The sequence below is a fragment of the Arachis hypogaea genome, chromosome 7, assembly GCF_003086295.3.
Source record: "Arachis hypogaea cultivar Tifrunner chromosome 7, arahy.Tifrunner.gnm2.J5K5, whole genome shotgun sequence".
NCBI classification, from domain to species: domain Eukaryota; kingdom Viridiplantae; phylum Streptophyta; class Magnoliopsida; order Fabales; family Fabaceae; genus Arachis; species Arachis hypogaea.
The window spans coordinates 7,597,119-7,603,928 of NC_092042.1; positions in this window are offsets into that span (position 1 = coordinate 7,597,119).

Sequence of the window (6,810 nt, forward strand, 5' to 3'; positions counted from 1 at the left end):
TGGGCGTGATGACAAACGCAAAAGGATCAATGGATCCTATTCCAACATGATCGAGAACCGACAGCTGATTAGCCGTGATGTGACAGAGCATCTGGAACGTTTTCACTGAGAGGATGGGAAGTAGCCACTGACAATGGTGACACCCTACATACAGCTTGCCGTAGTCGGGCTTTACAAACAATTGAGTTGAATATTACATTGCAGAAATTCAGAGGACAAAGCATCTCCAAAACTCCAACATATTCCCCATTACTGCACAACAAGTAACGATTTTATTCTCTTTTATTTTTTTCAATCAAATAACTCCCATTGATAATTTTGATTGACATCCTGAGTAAGAATAATAAAATAAACATAGCTTGCTTCAAACCAATAATCTCTGTGGGATCGACCCTTACTCACGTAAGGTATTACTTGGACGACCCAGTGCACTTGCTGGTTAGTTGTGCGGATTGCAAAAAGTGTTATTGCAATTTCGTGCACCAAGAGCCAAGTGAAGAGTTTGAGAAGGAGGATGATATTGACTATGATGCTGAAGAGGAGGTTCCAGCGGATTGTGGAGAAGCTTTGATGGTTCGATGCATTTTGAACACTGCCATGCTAACAGAAGATGAAGGATGGCTCTGCCATAACATTTTCCACACACGGTGCACTGCCCAAGGAAAAGTATGCAAGGTCATCATTGACTCTGGAAGTTGTAGGAATGTTGTTGCCGCTTATATGGTGGAAAAGCTGAAGATTCCAACTGAGGAACATCCTCACCCTTATAAGTTATAGTGGCTGAGAAAAGGGAACGAGGTCAAAGTGACAAGGCGATGTTGCGTTCAATTCTCAATTGGGAGTAAATATACAGACGAGGTATGGTGTGATGTCATCCCAATGGACGCATGTCACTTGTTGCTAGGACGTCCGTGGCAATATGATCGTCGTGCTGTCCACGATGGATTCAAGAATACTTATTCCTTCTTCAAGGATGGAGTGAAGATTGTGTTGACTCCACTAAGACCTGATGAGTACGAGAAGCAAGTTGAGCCATCCTTAATCACAAGTTCAGACCTTAACAAAACTCATCGAAAGTTCAACTTCATGTGTTTTTTACTGATTTGTGAGGAGAACAAGGAGACCTTGTCCGTTCATGAGGATGTCAAGCCTTTAATTGAAGAATTTTATGATGTGGTCCCTGAGGAGATCCCTAATGGGTTACCACCAATGCGAGATATTTAACATGCCATTGATTTTGTCCCTGGTTCGGTGATCCCAAACAAGCCAGCATATCGTATGAGTCCTAAGGAGCATGACGAGTTGCAACGCCAAGTAAAACATCTCCTAGACAAAGGCCTAGTTAGAGAAAGTGCTAGTCCTTGTGCTGTTCCTACTCTGCTAGTTCCAAAGAAAGATGGTTCGTGGCGTATATGCATTGATAGTCGTGCTGTGAATAAGATCACCATCAAGTATAGGTTCCCTATCCCCCGACTTGATGATCTGTTGGATCAATTACATGGTGCTGTTATCTTCTCTAAGATCGACTTAAGGAGTGGCTATCACCAAATCTGTATGAGGCCTGGTGATGAATGGAAGACAGCTTTCAAGACATGAGATGGATTGTACGAATGGACTGTTATGCCATTTGGCCTCTCTAATGCACCAAGCACCTTCATGCGCTTGATGAACCAGGTATTCCGACCTTTTATTGGGAAGTTTGTTGTTGTTTACTTTGATGACATCTTAATATATAGTAAGGATCACGATGAACACCTAGTCCACCTACGTCAAGTATTTGTGGTACTTTGAGAGAAAAAACTATATGCTAATCTTAAGAAGTGTGACTTCTTGACGAATAGTCATATTTCTGGGATATGTTGTGACAAGTCAAGGTATTGAGGTGGATCATAGCAAAATTGATGCTATTGTTAATTGGCCTACTCCAAAGACGCTGCATGATATAAGGAGCTTCCATGGATTAGCCTCATTCTATCGGTGATTCATCAAGAATTTTAGCTCCATTGCTGCTCCACTTATTGAATGTCTTAAGCATGATATCTTTACATGGAGTACTAATGCGCAACATAGTTTTGAGATTGAAGGAAAGGATTTCTACTGCTCCTATACTTGCACTTCCAAACTTTGATTCCATGTTTGAGGTCGATTGTGACGCTTCAAATGTTGGTATCGGTGCTGTACTTTTTCAAGAAAGCCAACCAATTGCTTTCTTCAGTGATAAGCTTAATGACTATAAAACGAAGTATTCCACTTATGACAAGGAGTTTTATGTGATCGTACGAGCATTAAGCCACTGGAGCCATTATCTATAGCCTAAGGAGTTCATCTTATATACTGATCACGAGGCTCTTAAACATATTAACTCCCAACAAAAGTTAAATCGACGCCATGCAACTTGGAGTGAGTTTCTACAATCTTTTCTATTTCTCCTTAAGCACAAATCTAGGACTCAAAATAAGGTTGCTGATGCCTTAAGCCGACGACACACTCTCATTTCCACTCTACAAATTAATGTTTTTGGCTTTGAGGTTGTAAGGGAGTTATATGAGGGAGATCAAGATTTCGGAGAAATATGGACGTGCTGCTTACAACAACCCTATCAACAATTTTTCATTCAAGAAGGTTACCTTTTCAAGGGCAATCAGTTGTGCATTCCCCGTTGTTCACTACGCCAATCGATTATCTGGGAGACCCATAATGGAGGATTAGCATGACATTTTGGAAGGGACAAAACGTTGGATCTCATAAAAGAGAAATTTTATTGGCCAAAACTTGAGCGGGATGTCATTCGATACATTCAGAGATGCCACATTTGTCACATTGCTAAAGGTGGAAATCAAAACACTGGTTTGTATAAGCCATTGCCTATTCCGAAGGCCCCATGGAAAGATGTTAGCATGGACTTTGTTGTGGGATTGCCTAGGATGCAGAGGCAAAGGGATTCTGTTATGGTGGTTGTTGACCGGTTCTCGAAGATGGCTCATTTTGTACCTTGTCATAAGACAGATGATGCCTCCTACATAGCAGATTTGTACTTTAAAGAAGTTGTGCGCTTGTATGGTATTCCTCAAAAAATAACTTCAGATCAAGACGTGAAGTTCATGAGTCACTTCTAGAGGACTTTATGGAGAAAAATGGGGACTCACCTACAGTTTAGCTCTACTAGTCATCCGCAAACAGATGGTCAAACTGAAGTGGTCAACAAAAGCCTCGGAAATTTGCTACGAAGTTTTGTGGGCAAACACCCTCGCCAGTAGGATATTGTTTTGCCACAAGCCGAGTTCTCCTACAACAATTCTATTAGTCAAACAACAGGGAAGTGTCCGTTCGAGGTGGTATATGGCAAGCGACCCCTGAGTCCTTTAAACCTTCCGCCGCTACCAACTCCTCGAAAGTATAGTGCAAATGCCGATGAATGTGCTGAACAAATCAAGAAGCTCCACAAAGAGGTACGACAGAAGATATTGCGTTAGACTGCTCGATATGAGGCCCAAGCCAACAAACATAGGAGAACAAATATTTTCAATGTCGGAGATTTGGTATGGATTCATTTGAGAAAGGAACGATTTCCTAAGTCTCGTGGGAAATTATCTCCTCGAGCGGATGGACCATTCAGAGTAATGCTTATAAGATTGAGCTTCCAGGAGACTATGGAGTATCTACCACTTTTAACGTGACCGATCTGTCACCTTACTATGAAGAAGATGCAGAATCAATAGAAGATAAGACCAAGCCTCTTCCAACCCAGGGAGAATGATGCTGGAGCATCTATTAGGTTATTAGAAATATTAATTAAAGTAGTCTAGTTTAGCATATATTATTATATTGTGTTATGAGTTAGTCCCACATCGTCCGAGTCATGAAGGTTCCCCCTCCCCTACTAATATAAATATGCGCATGTACCCCCTTTTATTCATCAGAGTTGAATTGACTGAGTATATATTTAAATAAGCTACGTGCTTATTTTCCTCTAAGCTCTTTGAGAGTAAGAGGTGCATCCTTGGCTTAGCCAACCAAAGTGGGTTTTTGGCTAACTTCACCATAGTGGGGTTGTTAACCTCGCCAAGATTGGTGACCCAAGCGGACGTCTCGGCATCACTTTCTCAAAACATTTCAAAATGAAACATGTCAAGAGACATTCAAGTTCTTTCAAATTCATTGAAACTTCTCTAATTGAAACCCTCAAGTCAAATTCAAATGCATTGCCCTTGACACATTTAAAATAGCTTTAAAACATAAGTTTCATCTAAGCAACTTTCTCCTGAAAGAGATACAATGCCTTTCTTAAGAAGCAAGACTAAATCACAATTTCCTCTTTAATAATTCATTTCAAAAGCATGAATCATCCTTTTCTTGATAATTCAAATAAAATAGTAAAAGTCTTTAACTCGTCATTTTTCCAGACAACATTCAATAAAGACTCGGATTTTATAGAAATTTCGGCAGCACCTCCCTTAAAACTTGGACTTTTGCCACCCGGTTCGGGTCCCAACTAAACTGTTTCTCATTTCTTTTCAACAGCTCAAAACCAGAAATCAATTCAAAAGCAAGCTAAATCCAACAGTCACCTCAGTGGCATATCTCAAGAAAACCATTTCAAAATCAACTGATTTAACTCATTTCCAAAGTTTAAAAGAATCGGTTCAACAATAAATCATTTATCAAAACCAAATCAATTAAAGTAACCCATGCTGAATTTCAAGAGTTTCTATCTTTCACATCATCAAAATAATTGACTCAATTTAAACCAATCCTCAACGGATTAAACTCATATTTCAAATCTTTAAATAATCAACTTCAAAACATTACATTTCACAAAGCCGTACAACAATTTAGCCAAACAAACATTCATAAGCTTTCGAGACAATCAAATAATACATAAGGCCGATACAATCACCAAATACACATTTTCTCACATCAGTATCCATATATAATAATTCCAATACATAAAGTATAGTTTTGAAAAGCACCCCAACCTCAAAACGCAAATTCCATAATCCAACGTCTCACAGAGTCCTTTCCGCCTCAACTCGAAATCACCGGCAACCAAAACCTCAGCTCCCAGCCACTTTCGCAATAACCATAGCAACACTATTCGCAACATATAATAACCGAAACTCAATCGTATAGCAATTAATGCCACAAACCTCAGTGTATGATAACAGAACAGTAACTAAAGGCTTTCAAATCGAAAATGCTTACTGAACCGAAGGAGGAATGGCTGAACCGACACCGCAGCAGTCTCCGAACCGGCTCGATGGCAGCCCGACAGCCCCCTCAAGTGGCAGCGACGATGAATTCCAATCACGATGACTGAAACCAGCAGGCAGTGACCATAGTAACCTCGGAATTCAAAAAGAACAGAAACCTCAAATAAAACCCTTACCAAAAACTTTTCCAGCAACGATAGAAGTAGCCAGAAGCTCCAGCGGTGGTTCTGGTGGCCTCAGAACTGCTCCTGGTGGCCAGAATAGCGCCACAGCTTCTCCCTCCTTCAACAGCGACAATAGTAGTATTTTTCGGCAATCACCGATCTCCAGCATAAGCAACAGAAGCTCCAGCTAGGCACCGAGGAGTAGCAGATCGGCAGTACCGTCGGCCAAGGTGCGGTGGTAGAGACGCCCTCAACCGCGGTGAAACGCGGTGATTATGGACGCTCGGCGGCGGCGGCGGCTGGCTCTGTAGCAGCTCCTCGCGAGCGTTCTCTCTTCCCTCCTCCATCGATGGTGACAACGACGGCACTGGCGGCGAGGCGCGGCGGGGCATGCGACGGGCTGAGCATGGTGGCGAGGACCCCTTCCCTCTCTTCCTTCTCTCTCAGATCTCCCCTCTGGTCGCGACGACAACCCCGCGCGTCTCTCTTCCTTTGACTCGACCTGACGGCGGACTCCGAGGCGGCTGTGCTTCCTCCATGCTTGTGAGCTCGACGGTGGTAGTAACATGAGTACGACGGCAAGCTCGACTGCAGCGGCCTCCTTCCTCGGCTCTCACTTCTCTCTCCTCTGCACGACATGACGGCGCGGCGGCATCCTCCCCCTCCCCTCTCCTTCTTCTCGTTTCTCTTCTCCCCCTTTATGCGTTGAGTGTATGCGCCTGCTGTGTGTGCTTGTTGTGTTGCTGTGTGTTTGGGTTGCTGATGGGTCTTGGGGGGAAACGGGTAACCGGGTAGGATTTCAGGGTTAGGGTTTCATTATTTTGAAAATTAGGGTTAGGGGTAAATTGGTAATTTCAAATAAAATTGGAAATAATATAATAATTGAAACCCAAATTAAATCAAACACTAATTGTATATTGAAAAATACTATTTTGTTCATCAATTTCACAAATTATTTTCAATAAAATGTTCAAATCCAAAAATTAGAAATAATACACTTAATTTCTTCATTTTCCAAAACAACAGTATTAATATTTAAAATATTACTTACTTAGTCCAAATCATATAAAATTCTTATTATTTCATAACTAACAACTTTATAATTCAAATATAGAAAATAATCCAATAATTATAAAATTGGATAATAATAATAACTCATCTCAAATTCAATAAATCAAAACTTGCCTTAATTATCTTTAATAAACTAATTTCTGAAATTAAGGCTATAAATAACTATATGATTTGAGACTTGATCATAATAATACTTTTCAAAGGTTTTGGGTCTTACAACAGTCCCATTTAAGATTACTCTTAAACTCCTCCTAAGAAGAAGGAAACTCCACTTGATGAAGTTGTAACCTCATCACCATCTTTGTTATGGTGTACTGTCTGCCACCGTGTTTGCATCTCTCATAATCAAATGAAACTCAACACGC